Source organism: Papaver somniferum, chromosome 10 (genome assembly GCF_003573695.1).
Source record: "Papaver somniferum cultivar HN1 chromosome 10, ASM357369v1, whole genome shotgun sequence".
Classification (NCBI taxonomy): domain Eukaryota; kingdom Viridiplantae; phylum Streptophyta; class Magnoliopsida; order Ranunculales; family Papaveraceae; genus Papaver; species Papaver somniferum.
The window spans coordinates 151635635-151651239 of record NC_039367.1 but is presented as its reverse complement, the minus strand read 5'-3'; the positions used below and the strand labels follow the sequence as shown (position 1 = coordinate 151651239).

The window sequence follows — 15605 nt, the reverse complement described above, 5'->3', positions numbered from 1 at the left end:
ACAAAAACTCTTTCCCAACTGGTTTCTCGGTATTAATCTCTCACTCTGTCGTGTTGTTCTGAGCTTCTGGATCACGCCTTTCCTCCTTAAACACGGCCACAAGAACTGTGACTAGACGTTGGTCGACTTTGTTGGACGACGCTGAACTCTTGGCAGCAGCTCTTCGTATTTTGGTTGTAGACTGAGATGAAATGAGCGGAACTGGTCGAGTGTATTAGGACCTAACTTTGTTGTTGCTGCGTATAAGACTGGCTAAAATCATAAGAATTAACTGACTAAAATATATGTATAAAACTGATTCAAAAAGCCGTTTTTCAGTATTCAATATATATACTGCTAATTCACTATCTAAAACAGCTCCATGGAGAAAAATAACAGAATCGAGAGAGTCTTATTTCAGTGTCACATATATGTACTATGGATGAAACAACAACAAATGATATAACTAAGAATAAAACATAATCAAAAGCAGTTCGTATCAGTATGACACGTATGTACTGCTGATTCATGAACTAAAAAGCAAACCGCATGTAATGAATCTATCAAAAAAGCATAATGAGTCTTATTTTAGTATTAAAGATATGTACTTATGGATCAAACCACAACAAGTGATAAAACTAAGAATAAAACAAAATCAAAAGAAGTTCAAATTAGTATGCAACATATGTACTGCCGGATAATACCCGTGAAACAACAAACAAACATGATTTTGAGAAAATAAAGAAACGAAAATAACAAGATAATCAAATTGAAAGTTCAAATAAGCTAAAAAAATCATAATCTAACCCAAAAATATCGAATAATTACGATCAAGATGCATAAAAACAGTACGTCATATACGAACTGATGGTTAATACACAACCAAAACTAAAACCAAACCTATAGATGCATAGTAAACACGGAAAAACAGTACGTCATACACGTACTGATGGTTAATACACAAAAGCAAACTGAAACTAAACAAAAAGCCAACAAAAACAAAACTAAAAATATCAGATTTAGTAACGAAATGAACATAAAACATGATTTTATAACTAGATCTGAACTATTTTCATCAAAAACCACCAGTACATCATATACCTACTGATGATTAATATACAAAATAAAACTAAAAACAAATCAAAGACCAACAAAATGAAAAAAAAAAATATCAGATCTAATTAAGCACGAAGACCGGAAAACATAATCAAACATCAACTAATTAATGATTAAATCAACTTACCAGAAGCTCCACATAAACAGAATCGATCTTGGATTCGTGAATCGATCAAGACCTTATATAAATATTCATCACCAGAACTTTTCATGATACACAAACGAGAGAGGATGAAAAAAATGAATTGGATTTCATCAAAATCCAGTAGCAGCAGTGAGAGGAAAGAGAAAAGAAAAAACAAATCTGGAAAAAATAAAATCCCTTGTTTATATATTTATTGCACTAAAGGTTAATTTGGGTATTATAAATATGTACACCAATAGTCTCACACGTGTCTAGGATCTGGGAATAAAATTTTGGGTCCAATTTTTTTCTTCTCTAAAACTATGGACCTCCGGTTACTGAGCTTTAATCGGTGGACCTGTCACTGACTAGTACCACTATAATAGTACCTATAGGTAATTCCTACAATGAATAACCAGATATACGAAGATGATGAGCTATTAAATTGTTGTATTTAGCTCCCATCTTCCTCTTTTGTATTTCGCTTTCTTTGTAAACAAACACCTGTAACTATGTATCTACATTAAATACGACTCTATGAAACAAAACTCAATTGTTATTCTCACTCAATTGTATCCAACTTAAATTGTTGTCAACCAGAATGAGAACTTGATCCAATATGTTCGTGAAACGCATAGTATTTTGAATTGATCTTTGTATTTTTATTTTCCTCTGCAGACTGACGCCAAAAAGATGAATCTGAGAGGTTTAATAATCTGCGATGAAGAGCGTATCAAAAAGAAGAAGATTAAAATTGATGATTATTGTCATCCATATCTTCCGGGGGAACTAATTTTGGAGAATATTGTTATCAGATTATCAGCTCGGGATCTAACCAAATGGAGCTGCGTAAGTAAGTACCTGTACAAATCAATACTGTATGATTCAAGATTTGCAGCATAAGGGTTACATTTCAACTATCTCTCAAGTCCTTGTATATCTAAGCTGTTTTAGCTTTTCTTTGGCCTAAAAAGCACATATACCTGCATCTTGAGTAACGACGTAAAGGCAAGTTCCAAGCAACTTCTACCCTTAACATAGTGGAGCATTCTAGATAATGGATACACAGAGGTACAAAAAAGCAATAACTGCTTGGACACAGAGTAATACTTAGAATTAGAAAAGAGGAAGGTGCGAGTAATCTCTGACAACGGGCAATCTTAGAAAAGAAGAGTAAATCTATGCGCATAGCAAATGTTAATATGAGACCACCAAATATTTTGTGTTCATCGAGAAACTTATGTAAAATGACTTATGGAAAAACATTGGACTACATATATACTCGGCACTATATAGAAGATAAGAGGATACAACAAAGATTGATCGTAACTGCTCCAAAATGACTTCACTTGTACTTAGCGCTTCTATGCATGGACCTTGCACATAAAATTTAAGCTGACGATCTCAAATTTAAGTTTCCGTCATCTGACGCACCAAGGCACGCACGAGTGTCATTGGGTCACCAAATATTCCTTCCATCACAAATTGATTGGTTCTGTACTGCGTCGACAAGATCAAAGAAGCATAAGATCAACGTGAAAGAAATATGTAATTACAGTGTCTTCAATGATGAAAATGAGTTTGGCATAAATTGTACATAGCTTTCGCGTGAGACTTACTTATGGGTTCCAGTCAGCCATTAATTAATCGACACAAGCAGTGATTCTTCAATGGGGCAGTAATACTATTATCACTCGGACAGCCTTATGTTGATCACTTCAGTTACAACGTTTAACTTTAGAACCAAAAACGGATTCAGAACAACGATGCTCGAAATAGAGTTTGGTAGCTGTCAGTCTGGTCAGTGGTCACTTTGGTGTTAGATCGAGTTATTTTTCTCGTTTTATACACTAGACCTGAATTCATTAATACACTAGACCTGATTCACTCTGTTGTTATTGTGAAGCATCACCCGTTTAAATCTGCAAAGATATTTGGTATCATGCATGGGTTCTTGCGACGGCTTGGTCTGTTTACTGCATTGTGAGGGTGTTACAGAATTCTATAGTCTTTGGAATCCAACCACAATGAGTATAAAAGGATACCTGAGTCACCCTACGCAAGAAAAATCCACTGGCCAGTATATTTTTGTTATGATTACAAGAATGACGATTACAAGTTAGTTTCTGGTAAAACCTGTCGGGATACTCCTAGTTTTTCAGTGTACATCTACTGATCGAATTCATGGAAAACCCTTCTGACTAAACCTTATTATCTTGGTAGTTCAGATGTGGTGCTTTCCAAGGGAGCTGTTCATTGGATAGCTAAAACCCCCAAAGTTATTGTTTCTTTTAATATAGTGATGAGAGCTTCAAAGAAATACAACTTCGAGGAGAAATAATGGAGAAAACAATGCACCTCCATCCGCATAATCTTGAAAGAGATGGGAGGTGCCTTTGTGTAATTCTTGAACTGTTTGATAAAGCATGGATGATGCGAGAAAATGGAGTTTGGGTATCTTGGACTAAACATCAAAACAAGAGTCGGAATAAATTTAAGCATAAGCACCTGAAGTGGTCTTCTGTGAATGGTGAGTCTCTAATATACAGTGACGGCGCCGAAGTGGGGATACATCCGAGAGAGGAAAAACAAAAACCAATTGGTAAGATTGGTGTTGCCCGATTACTGGTTAGTAAGGCACCCTGACCCTGAGCCATGTTGAGGTAGCATTGGAGTCGAGTGCACCCCAGACAGATGCTACCCATAACTCATGTTCATCTCATATGCGAGTGCACCACGGACCGTATACGTACGGTAGCGTGGATGAGGATGGCCCAGATCAGACCTAGGGGTAATTTTTTCCAAGAGAAATCAAGCTTTCCAAGGTCTTACCAACTGGCAATAGTATGTTTGCAAATCTTTTCTTATAAACCAAATTATCCATCTTTAAACTACCGGTGTGGGATTATTAATTTGTAATTTGTGCCCAAAAAAGGAAGGTCAATTATCGGGCAGGCTAAATTTGGTAAGACTTGCAACACGGGCCATAATAAATCCGTGGCCCATAAAAAAGACCCAACCAAAAAGTCCAGGCCTTATAAAGACCCACCTTTTTCCTAGTGGCCAAACACCAGGCACCTCGAAGAACGGAAAAGGTATGTGAGTGAGGTCTGTGAGTCCTGTTGCACACATGGGAAATATTATTTGGTTCACTGCCAAATAATTGTTGAAACTCACAATGGTAACTATCGGCAAGCAAACTGTTTCCTCTACTTGCATGTATGGTACCTGGGAATTTTGGTTATTAGAACAATATTTTTAGGTTCAAGGATATTAGAACATTGTCAATATTTTACATGTCTTTTAGACCCAGGATTTCAAATCCAAGGGCTAATTAACCAAAAAACTGCCACGAAGAATTCAAGTGCTAGACGACTAAAGATTGGTAGTAGAAATGTATATAGTTACATCGAAAGCCTAGTTTCACTCAAACAACGATGTTTATTTGGGGAGAAAGTAAGTGATAGGAACACGAAGAAGAGGTGATTTTTTTTTTTTTTTGTCACCAAATATTAGTTGGGACTCGTTTTTTGTATGTGTTGACAAATTTGTGTACAAACTGTAATGAACCAATCAAGAAGAAGAAAAAAGAGAGGAAGGATGCAAATTCATTTAGACATACCAAAGTCGAGGCAAGGATTATATCCTCTAGCCTTGAGACAGATTCACCCCGCACTGGTGCTTACGGATTATCGATGTCTGTCTCCCAGGATATAACGATTTTCTTCTTGATGTAGTAGCACTCTAAACTTCAAGAAACGGCAAACCAAAACCTACAGTGATGAACTCTCTTTGACACAAACTTTTAGGATGCAAGTAGAATAATGATTAGGTACAACCTTAAACACCTGAAGTAGTCCTCTGAGATTGGTGAGTGTCTTCTAATAATACAAGTGCCTATTTATAGGCTTGTTCGAACCGGTCAACACATATCCTAGAATACTGTAGAGAAAAATTAAGCTTAGATATACAATTTCTGACTCTTACATTTTCAGATTTTTCCAAGCTACTTTGACTGGTATTCTTTACAATCTCCAAAGAATTCCTTTTCCATCTTCTATAACCATTTTCACAATAGTTCATATTGCTAAAAAAATTTACTGACTTCATTCACGCTAACTAGTAAACTCTAAACTCATCTACGGACTACGCACTTTACTGTTTTACAGTCTCGTAAACTTTGTTTTAGAGTCTTGTAAACTGTGAAAGTGCATTAACTTTGATAGTTTAATATGTTACGAGCTAGGTATATGCTTGTTTTTTATCGCGCTTTCTGCTGTAACGAGAAGAGAGAGTGTGGACCTTGTCAGTGCCAAACTCTGATGTGGAACTTGTCACCGGGAAACTCCGATTTTTAACCAACCCTTTTGTTTGTGGGGATGAAATATTAGTTCCCGTTGGGTATTTATTTACATGATCGGTGAGAAAAGGCTCCAAATCCTCTATCCCATATTTTTCTATGTGCCTCTGTTGCCGCCACTCTTAGTACGACACCTGTCTCTTAATTTTAATTGTCCGACTACGATTTGACGCTTCTGTGTTCTTTTTTTGTTTGTTTATCATCTGATAACCTCAACTTTAACTTACATCACATAAACCAACCTTAAGACTTCTCTTTCAAAATACAAAAAATCAAAACATTTGTAATTGATGATCTCGGAAGAATTTTAAAGTCCAAACATACATAATCAAAATTTAGAGGGAGGAAAATCCCAAGAGGGGATTATGGATTCATCTCCGATACCAAAACAAAATAAACTATATCAAATAATAAAATCAGTTACTTTCATTCTTTGGAAAGATCCAATTCATCCCGATAGTTTTATCTCATTGGGATTCTTTGATTTAGTTGAATCTTTTTAGTTTTCTTATTTGATATTTTAACTTCTAAATATCCATGATCAGGCAGCTTGATGGAATTTCTGTGTATATCCTTCTTGATCTTTCGATCAACAGATTCTCGTTTTCAAAAAATAAAATAAAAATGAAGTACAATATGTTTTTAACCAATTTGGCATTTACTCGGCAACCATTTTTTTAATTAGATTTCAATCTTTAATTTGTTTTTCTTGCTTCACAGTGTTAAAGATGATGAACTAACGTTAAAATAAAAGATACGTGTTATATCAGGAGTGGTCGAGACAGGGGCACAGAGAGATATATGGGACAGAGGATCTGCACACGTGAGAAAATCGCAACAGTTAAACCCTAATCATCATCATATTCTTCTTCCTCTTCAACCAGTTTGGGCGACTCAGCAGTAAAACTGTCGGTATTTGTAAATGAATTTGATTCTGGGTAATATTGATAGAAATAGTTTGTGGAGATGTATGAGCATAGAGATTAGAGTTGTTCATACAGAGCTCCTAGAGCTCCTAGTGAATAGAGAAAGATAGATAGAAAATAGTAGTGGTGGAGCAAGAGTGGTTCACTGTAACCTTAGATTCTTATTAATATTTCTTGCTCACACGTTTACAATGGATATCCATATGCCTTTATATAGGCTAGAACTACTTGGTCTCCAAGTATACTACTTGGCTTCCAAGAATACATGCGTATACTACAAGTATACTTGACTTGCAAGTATACATAACTTGGTAGACTATCTGAACTAGTTCACACTAGTATGACTAACCTAGTTTTAGTTTTCTCTTGTTCACATTGACTTTGGCAACTCTAGTTTGCTGACTTTTATTACTTACACAATTACAAATTATGGTATTCCAACAAAAAATCACTTCCGGTTTGATTGGCAGTATCCATTCATCATCGAATCTTTGATTTGATTAACCAGAATCTTTGATTAATGTATTTTGCAACTCAGATCGGTTAAGTAGGGCCTGAGGATGAAAGACAATCTAAGATTAGCAAAATCTAGGTACATTGTTAATAGGGCCTGGCCCTAATATTAGTTTAGCCCTAATGCGGATTTAGCTACGGCCCGTCGAGCAGCGGTATTACCAAGTTTAGCACGTCCGATAACCCTGTTTAGTTTCCTTTTTTAAGACACGATTAGCAAAGTAATAGTCCCACATCCCAAATTATAGGTTCGTTAATCTAGTTTATAAGGAAATATTATCGGACATATTATCGCCAATTGGTAAGACTTGGAAACAACTTAGCCCTAGGTCTGAGTCATTCTTTGAGCATCCATGTCGTCCATGGGGCGTACCCCCACTGGCATCCACGTGGATGAGCATCCATGTTGTTCCCTGGGGCTTACCCTCAATGGCCTCCACACTTGGATGCTACCTCAACTCAAGATGGCTCAGGGTGCCTCACTCAATCTTACCAATTGTTTTTTTGTTTTTCCTCCTAGAAGTTTCCTGACAATGGAGTTATATGAGTCTACTGTTACAGCTGCAATGAGTGGATAGTTTGTTCTTTTTTTATGCATGCAATGGAGCGATTCCACAAGGTTTCAACAGCAATTTACTTTTTTGAAAAGTAGTTTACGTTAAAATGGAATTTGATTCTCTTTTCTTTGTCTGGGGAGTTTGAATGCATGCAGTTTCCAAGGGGCTAAGCATTACTCAAAAGACCATCAGAAAAATCAAATCCCATTTGTTATTTATATTGGCAGTCTACATGTACTACCAAAACTTGCATTACATCTGGGGCCTTGTAGTGAACTGCCATAAGGTGGAGGGTTTCTTTTTTGAATTGTTTCCGCTCAGGTTTGCAGCTTCTTGAGGCTGCATGTTGTCTTTCCTTTCCTGGTAGGGACTAGGGAGCTCTCTCTTTGTTCTCACAAGGCAGAATATGGCAAAAAAAATTCAGGGTAAGCAGAAACTAGTTTCATATTGTTGCTCTTGTTGACATAACTTGAATTCTCTCTTGTTAATCTCTGTGTAGATTATCTTGACTTTTGAGATTTGGCGGAAGCTCCAGTAGTAATCCAGGAGAAGATCATACCATATTTGAATTTCGAGAATTTGCAGCTGCCACAAAGAATTTTGCACCAGATTTACTTTTAGGTGAAGGAGAATTTGGGCACACATACGAAGGTTGCTTAAAGTACAGTGTGTTGGTTAAATTTCAACGTTAAGCCTAAGATAATCTCTAACAAGTTGGTTAGGATAAGAAAAGGCAACTGATGTAATCCTTAGGGAATTAGAAGTCATCTAGTTCTAAGAAAAGGAAAGACATGTAATAAGGTAATAGGACTATGAAAAGGAATTCATAGTTCTATATATATGAACACCAATGTTGTGGTTGATCATAGGAGCAAGATTAGAGCTTGTGTTTAGTTTTGAGAGATTTCTAAACATCAATAAAGAGAGTTGTCTTTATATAAGATAAGTTTCATCTTGCTGTTGCCATTAATTGGTATCAGAGCTTGTTTCTGAGCCATGGAAAACGAAACCACCATTGTGGGTGTAAAACAGTTCACGCCACCATCAATACAAGTTCCAATCCTCAACGCCACAAACTACACAGTATGGGCCATGAGAATGAAGGTACTGATGAAAATCTACAAAGTTTGGGAAACAATTGATCCTGGTACATTGGACCCAGACAAAAACAATGTTGCCATTGGATTACTCTTTCAAGCAATACCAGAATTTCTTGTTCTACAAGTTGGTGAACAGGAAACTTCAATGAAAATTTGGGATGCAATAAAGGCACGTAATCTCGGAGCTGATCGAGTTAAAGAAGCCCGTCTGCAAACCTTAATGTCTGAATTTGAAGGAGTGAAGATGAAAGACACTGATATTATTGATAGCTTAGCAGGAAATCTATCAGAGATAGCCTCAAAAGTTACGTCACTTGGACAATCCATTGATGAAGATAAACTGGTAAAGAAGTTTCTCAATAGTTTACCAAGATCCAAGTATATTCATATCATAGTCTCTCTGGAACAAGTCTTAGATTTAAAGAAGACTAGCTATGAAGATATAATTGGAAGATTGAAAGCATATGAAGAGAGAATCCTTGATGAAGAAAAGAATGGAGAAACTCAAGGTAAACTCTTGTACACAAACTCTTACCAACAAAACTCTGCGACAAGAGGAAGAGGTCGTGGAAGAGGTGGTAGAGTAAACAAAGGCCGAGGAAGGGGAGAAAGGTTTAACTCACAAGATAGAACAACAAGTCAGAATGATCAAAACCAAGGGAAAGAAAAGAAGGATAAATCAAACATTATTTGTTACAGATGTGATAAACCAGGACACTTCTCCTCTATATGCCATGAAAGAATACAAAAGATGGAAGAATCAAACAAGAATGAAACAAGAGAAGCAGATACAACTCTTTTCATGCATGAAGTTGTATTCTTAAACGAAGGGAAACTAATACCAAAGAACTACGAATCAAAGGATGGAGAAGAAGGAATCTGGTATTTAGATAATGGATCCAGCAATCACATGACTGGTAAGAGACACTACTTTTCTGAACTCAATGAGAAAATCAAAGGACAAGTGAAGTTTGGGGATGGATCTTCTGTAGAAATTGAAGGGAAAGGATCAATTTTATTTCAGAGCAAAACCGGAGAACAGAATCTTGTCACAAACATCTACTCATCCCAAACTTACAAAGCAACATTCTAAGTTTAGGACAAGCTACAAAAGTTGAATGTGATGTTAGAATGCGACAAGATTATCTAACAGTTCATGACCCAAGTGGAAGACTTTTAGTTAGAGTCTCACGGCTCACAGAATAGACTCTACAAGATAAGTCTCATGATTGGAAGGCCATTGTGTATGAATATGAGACTGGAAGATCATGAGGAAGTGGCACGCAAGGTTAGGACACATAAGTTTCAGAACCTTAAAAACTATGTCTCAAACAAGATGGATTGGTTCGAGGGCTACCACAGATAAATGATGAACCAAGGAATTTTCAGGAAGTAAAGGTCTCGACTAAATGGACACAAGCATGTAGAGAAGAAATTATTTCAATCAACAGAAACAAGACTTGGTTTCTAGTTGATAAGCCAGGTGGGGTAAAAGTGATTGGTCTTAAGTGGATCTTCAAAATAAGACGGAATGCTGATGGTACTATCAATAATACAAAGAAGGCTTGTAGATAAAGGATATGTACAAGAATTAGGCATAGATTTTGATGAAGTTTTTGCACCAGTTGCTAGAATTGAAACAATACGCTTATTAATTGCAGAGGCAGCATCAAACTCATGGGAAATTCACCACTTAGACGTTAAGACAGCATTCTTACATGGTGAATTGCGAGAAGATGTGTATGTTGAACAACCAGAAGGTTTTTAAGTAAAAGGACAAGAGCATAAGGTTTATAAGTTATCAAAATCTCTATATGGTCTAAAACAAGCTCCTCGAGATGGAATACAAAGTTAGATCAAATCTTAAGAGAAATCAGATTTGTTAAGTGCTCTAAAGAAACATCAGTATACAGAAGAGAAGAAAAGGGAACGCTTCTTGTGATTGCAGTCTATGTAGATGATCTATTTTTGACTGGCAACTCCCTTAAGGTGATCAATGAGTTCAAGAGAGAAATGTCATCAAAGTTTGAGATGTCAGACCTCGGAAAACTCACTTATTACCTTGGCATAGAAGTCCATCAAGGAGTAGATGGGATTCAGATTAAACAAGAAGCTTATGCAAGGAGAATTCTGAAAGAAGCAGGACTTGAAACTTGTAATCCAACTAAGATACCATTGGAGTTTGGACTTAAAGTTTCAAAGGCACAAGAATAAGCAGAGATTGATTCAAACGAGTTATAAAAGAAATGTTGGATGCCTAAGATACTTATTACACACAAGACCAGATCTGGATTTCTCTGTGGGAGTAGCAAGCCATTATATGAAGAGTCCACGCAAGTCTCATGGTGATGTAATAAAGCAGATATTGAGGTATCTAAGAGGAACAATCAGCTGTGGATTGAAATATGGTCGAGGAGGATCAAAAGGAATTGTTGGGTATAGTGACAGCAGTCATAATATTGACCAAGATGATGGAAAAGGTACAAATGGTCATATATTTTATCTAAGTGAAGCACCTATTACATGGTGTTCACAGAAGCAAGACATTGTAGCCCTCTCATCCTGTGGAGCTGAGTTTATGGCTGCAACAGAAGCAGCTAAACAATCAATATGGATTCAGGAACTGTTGGGTGAAATCAAAGGAAGAGAACCTGGAAAAGTTCTCATCAAGATTGATAATAAGTCTGTAATTGCACTCACTAAAAATCCAATGTTTCATGGGAAGACGAAACACAGTCACAAAAGGTATCATTTCATACGAGAATGTATCGAGAAGGAGATCATCAACGTTGAACACATACCAGGAACTGAGCAGAAAGCAGATATATTGACAAAGGCATTAGCTCGGATCAAGTTTGAAGAAATGAGACAACTGATTGGAGTACAAGATATGTCACGGGTAAGGTTGAAGCTTAACGGGGAGAATGTTGGTTAAACTTCAACATTAAGCCTACGATAATCTCTAACAAGTTGGTTAGGATAAGAAAAGGCAATTGATGTAATCCTAAGGAATTAGAAGTCATCTAGTTCTAAGAAAAGGAAAGACATGTAATAAGGTAATAGGACTAGGAAAAGGAATTCATAGTTCTATATATATATGAATACCAAAGTTGTGGTTGATCATAGGAGCAAGATTAGAGCTTGTGTTTAGTTTTGAGAGATTTTCTAAACATCAATAAAGAGAGTTGTCTTTATATAAGCTAAGTTTCATCTTGCAGTTGCCATTACAGTGGACAGGTTAGTTAGTATCCTTTTGCCGGAACAAAAGTTTTAAGAACTTTCTGATAATCTGGAATTATCATCACATTAGCTATTATTATAGTCTTGCATTGACTCATCATCTATTCTCGAAGTACTTGGGGTAGTGAGTAATGTACAAATGTTAACCTCGCAGGTAGTTTAATTTAGTAATGTAGGATATATTTTAATTTAATAATAAACTATAAGTTGAACCCGTTCATCAGCAGCAGCACCATAAAAACCTAGGTTGAATGGCATCCATTTTTTCTCGGCTTAATTTCTAGGAAAAGTTGAGCTGATCTTATATGAAAATTGTTGGGTGCAATAATTAAAATAAAGAAAAAATCAAATAAGCAAAAGTTATTGATACTTATCTCCTTTATAATGGAAATGATCGATTGACGAAACGAACGAGCTTCTCATATCTCCACAACAGCAACAAGGCAAAACTTTGGAAAAACAGAGTGAGTCACGTGTTCAACACGTTGCCCTTAAGACATTAGCGCCGGGCTATACTCAAGAGTGATGATAAGCCCTCACAGTACGGATATCTCCAGGATAAAACACCCTACTACACCTACTACTAGCATATGTAGTAGATGCTCAACTTGAGCTTGGCAACTCCGAAAAAAAAAAACCGTTAAGGAAAATCGCGAACTCTTAAGAAACGCTATAATATATTTTCCCTTAGGGGTCCCTCTAAAATAGAGAAACCCCTTTCCCGTAGATTTTACAAAAGTAGTGAATTTCTTTATATAATTGACAAATACAACTTAAGAAGAAAAACTCCCCGATGTGGGACTAAAAGGTTTATATAGTTTCTTAAAACTACTAAAAATTGGAAACTCCACGATGTGGGACTAAAAAGTTTCATTCACAAAATAAAATAAAATTATAATTTTTATTAAAACTTTAAAAAATTATTTTTTATTAATCGTTTTCCAACAATCCCCCACATGAATGAAAACTCAATAAAACATGAAAACACAGATAAATCTTGGTAAATCAACACCCAAACCTCACGATCCAAACAGACTGATCGTGCAAGTGTTGAAATCATACTAGTCATTTCTACGTCCTCTCCCTCACACAAAAGTGTGTTGACCCCAGGGTCATACTATGGATTGCATAAATCATAATAGTATTAAGAGCTTTCATCTTTAGTTCTCACATGGTGAGACTATAGGTATCTTTCACCCAAGTGAAAAAGCATGAACTAGTGAACCCTTAGTGACCTTTAGGTCCTAAGATCCAGTAATACCAAAACCATCAAAACGAAAATCACATAAAAAGCGCAGGAAATACCATTTTAGGCAGAGGTGTCCATGAGGTCTTGAACCTTTGCTTAGTGAGATATTACCGGAATTACTTGCTAGAGACAGTGAACTATGTCTTGAACTGCTAGCATTTGATATAATTCGTGATAACAACCACGGGTGATATCTCCAAGATTGCTGCCAAGCTCGTGCCGTTTTGTCCAATTTGGCCCTGGACATATCCTGTTTCTCAGAATGCTCTAGAGAATCAAAGCTCATATTCTCATAGGAAGCGGCCCGCTTCCTCATTCAGATAGGTGAGTTTCCATAAAGAGTGTTACTGATACACCCCACTTCAATCTTAAATTGAAACTATAGAACTCATTAAGACTTCTTAAAAGTCATCCTTCACATGCAGTCACACTATCACGTCTACACCATAGGGAAGGGACAGAGAATAAAATTCTCTGATAGTGTTTACCTTTACCCACCACAAATTAGTTGTCTCATTCGAAACCTTGATCTTGGGATCTCCAGTCAGCAAGGTTGAGTATCCTTCATGGCAAGTTTAATTTTTGAGCTTAAGCCCCTTCCCCCTCGATGCATTTCTAACTATCTCTAGGGATAAACCTTTCGTCAAAGATTGCGCGATATTCTCCTTGGACTTATAATTATATCTACTTAACTTACTCACAATATAGGCAATGTATGGACTCTTACAGTTCATTAAATTCATCAGACATCCTATAACTCTTGAGATTCAAGTTAATATACTCCACTATCCTTATTTTTCCTGAGTCTACAAGAATAATCATACGGAGTACAAGCAGGATTACAATCACACTGATTGTATCTCTTAAGCACAAAATTCAACATAATGAGAATGACTAAGACTAATATGTTAGATTATTTTCTAATCCTCATCCCTAAGATTACATCAACAAGGCCTAAGTCGTTCAAGTCAACGTTCTCATTCAGCGCATGTTTTTAGTGGAATTAATCACATCTATGTTTGTATCAAGATAAGCATATCATCAACATACAAGCATACAAGCATACAATCACACAGGCATCCTTAACAAGTTACTTGTAAATATACTTGTCAGATTCATTAACTTAAATCCACTACACATTATCACATGATCAAATTTTTCATGTCACTGTTTACGTGCTTATTTATAAACCATACAAAATTTTGTTCAACTTACAAAATTTGTCATCATAACCTTTCACTACAAAGTCCTCAGGTTGGTCTATGTAAATTTCTTTATCTCATTCACGATTTTAGAAAAGACGTCTTAACATCCATCTGATGTATCTCTAATTTTTTATGACATCAATAACAATTAACATCTCAACGTAAGTAAATCTCGTCACATGTGAATAAGAATCAAGGAAATATACACCTTGTTTTAGTTTATAGACTTTAGATACCAACTTAGCCTAATATTTTTCTACAGTTCCATATACTTAATATTTCCTCTTAAAGACTCATTTACATCTCATGTCTTACTCTCTGGAGGTAAACTATAAACCCTCCAAGTCAGGTTCCGACGGACTGAGTCCATTTCACTAAATGAAGCTTCTTACCAAAAAATGGGGTTTCAGTAGATATCAAGGCTTCTTTACAAGTCCAGGGCTTAGACTACGCTAGGCATGTTATGAAGTCGTCTTCATAAGAAGTCTCAAGTCTAATTGTTTTACTTCTCTTAGGCTCAACCTTAATTTCATTCCTTTAAGATAAGTTCTGACTATTTGAAAATAAATCTAGGGATCAACAACACTCTAATGAGGTACAGGTTTAAGAATAAACATGTTCAAAGAACTCAACATCCTAGATTATGTAATAGTATTCACAACAAAGTCAGAAAAATCACACCAAAAGTATGAAAAATCAGAACACACAACCAAAAATCTAGAAGTATACTCAACATACCTTATATGAAGACACAATCACCATTTTTGGTTTCTATCTAGTTCTTTTAGAAAGAGGGAATGACCATCTTAATCAAACACCCCCCACACTTTGACATATTCAAAAGAAGGTCATCGACCTTTCCATAAATCATATGGAGTTTCATATGATCCTTAAGGGCACTATATTCAGGATATACTAGTTAAGAGGACTTCCTCCTCCCACAAGACGCAAGTAATACTGAACTAATCAACATGGTAATTATGATCTCCTTAAGGATACAATTAATATGTTCAAGGCTTCTAATTGGTTATCAAATTCAAGTTTATACATCTTAAGGCTTCTAAGGCATCATCCTTATCCCTAAGCAATTATACAAGATAGTACCTCGTACAATCATCTACGGAAGTTATAAACCATCTTTTACCATAGTGGTTTTGGGTTGAACTCATGTCAACTAGGCCTAACTGAATTAATTCTAAGGGATTAGAATTACTATGAACATTTGTGCTAAAAGAT

At 36.1% G+C, this 15605-nt stretch overlaps 1 long non-coding RNA gene across 2 annotated transcripts; it reads right to left on the bottom strand.

The window, feature by feature from the left end:
* Positions 1-2311: 2311 nt before the first annotated feature.
* On the bottom strand, positions 2312-6677 carry LOC113317908. 2 transcript variants are annotated; one of them, XR_003344119.1, is made up of 3 exons: positions 6321-6677; positions 2839-3274; positions 2312-2719 (listed from the first exon to the last, which is right to left on the bottom strand). It is a non-coding gene; the product is annotated as an uncharacterized LOC113317908 (long non-coding RNA). The 2 variants fall into 2 exon arrangements; XR_003344120.1 differs by having other exon boundaries at positions 2312-2714.
* Between the last annotated feature and the right edge of the window lie 8928 nt (positions 6678-15605).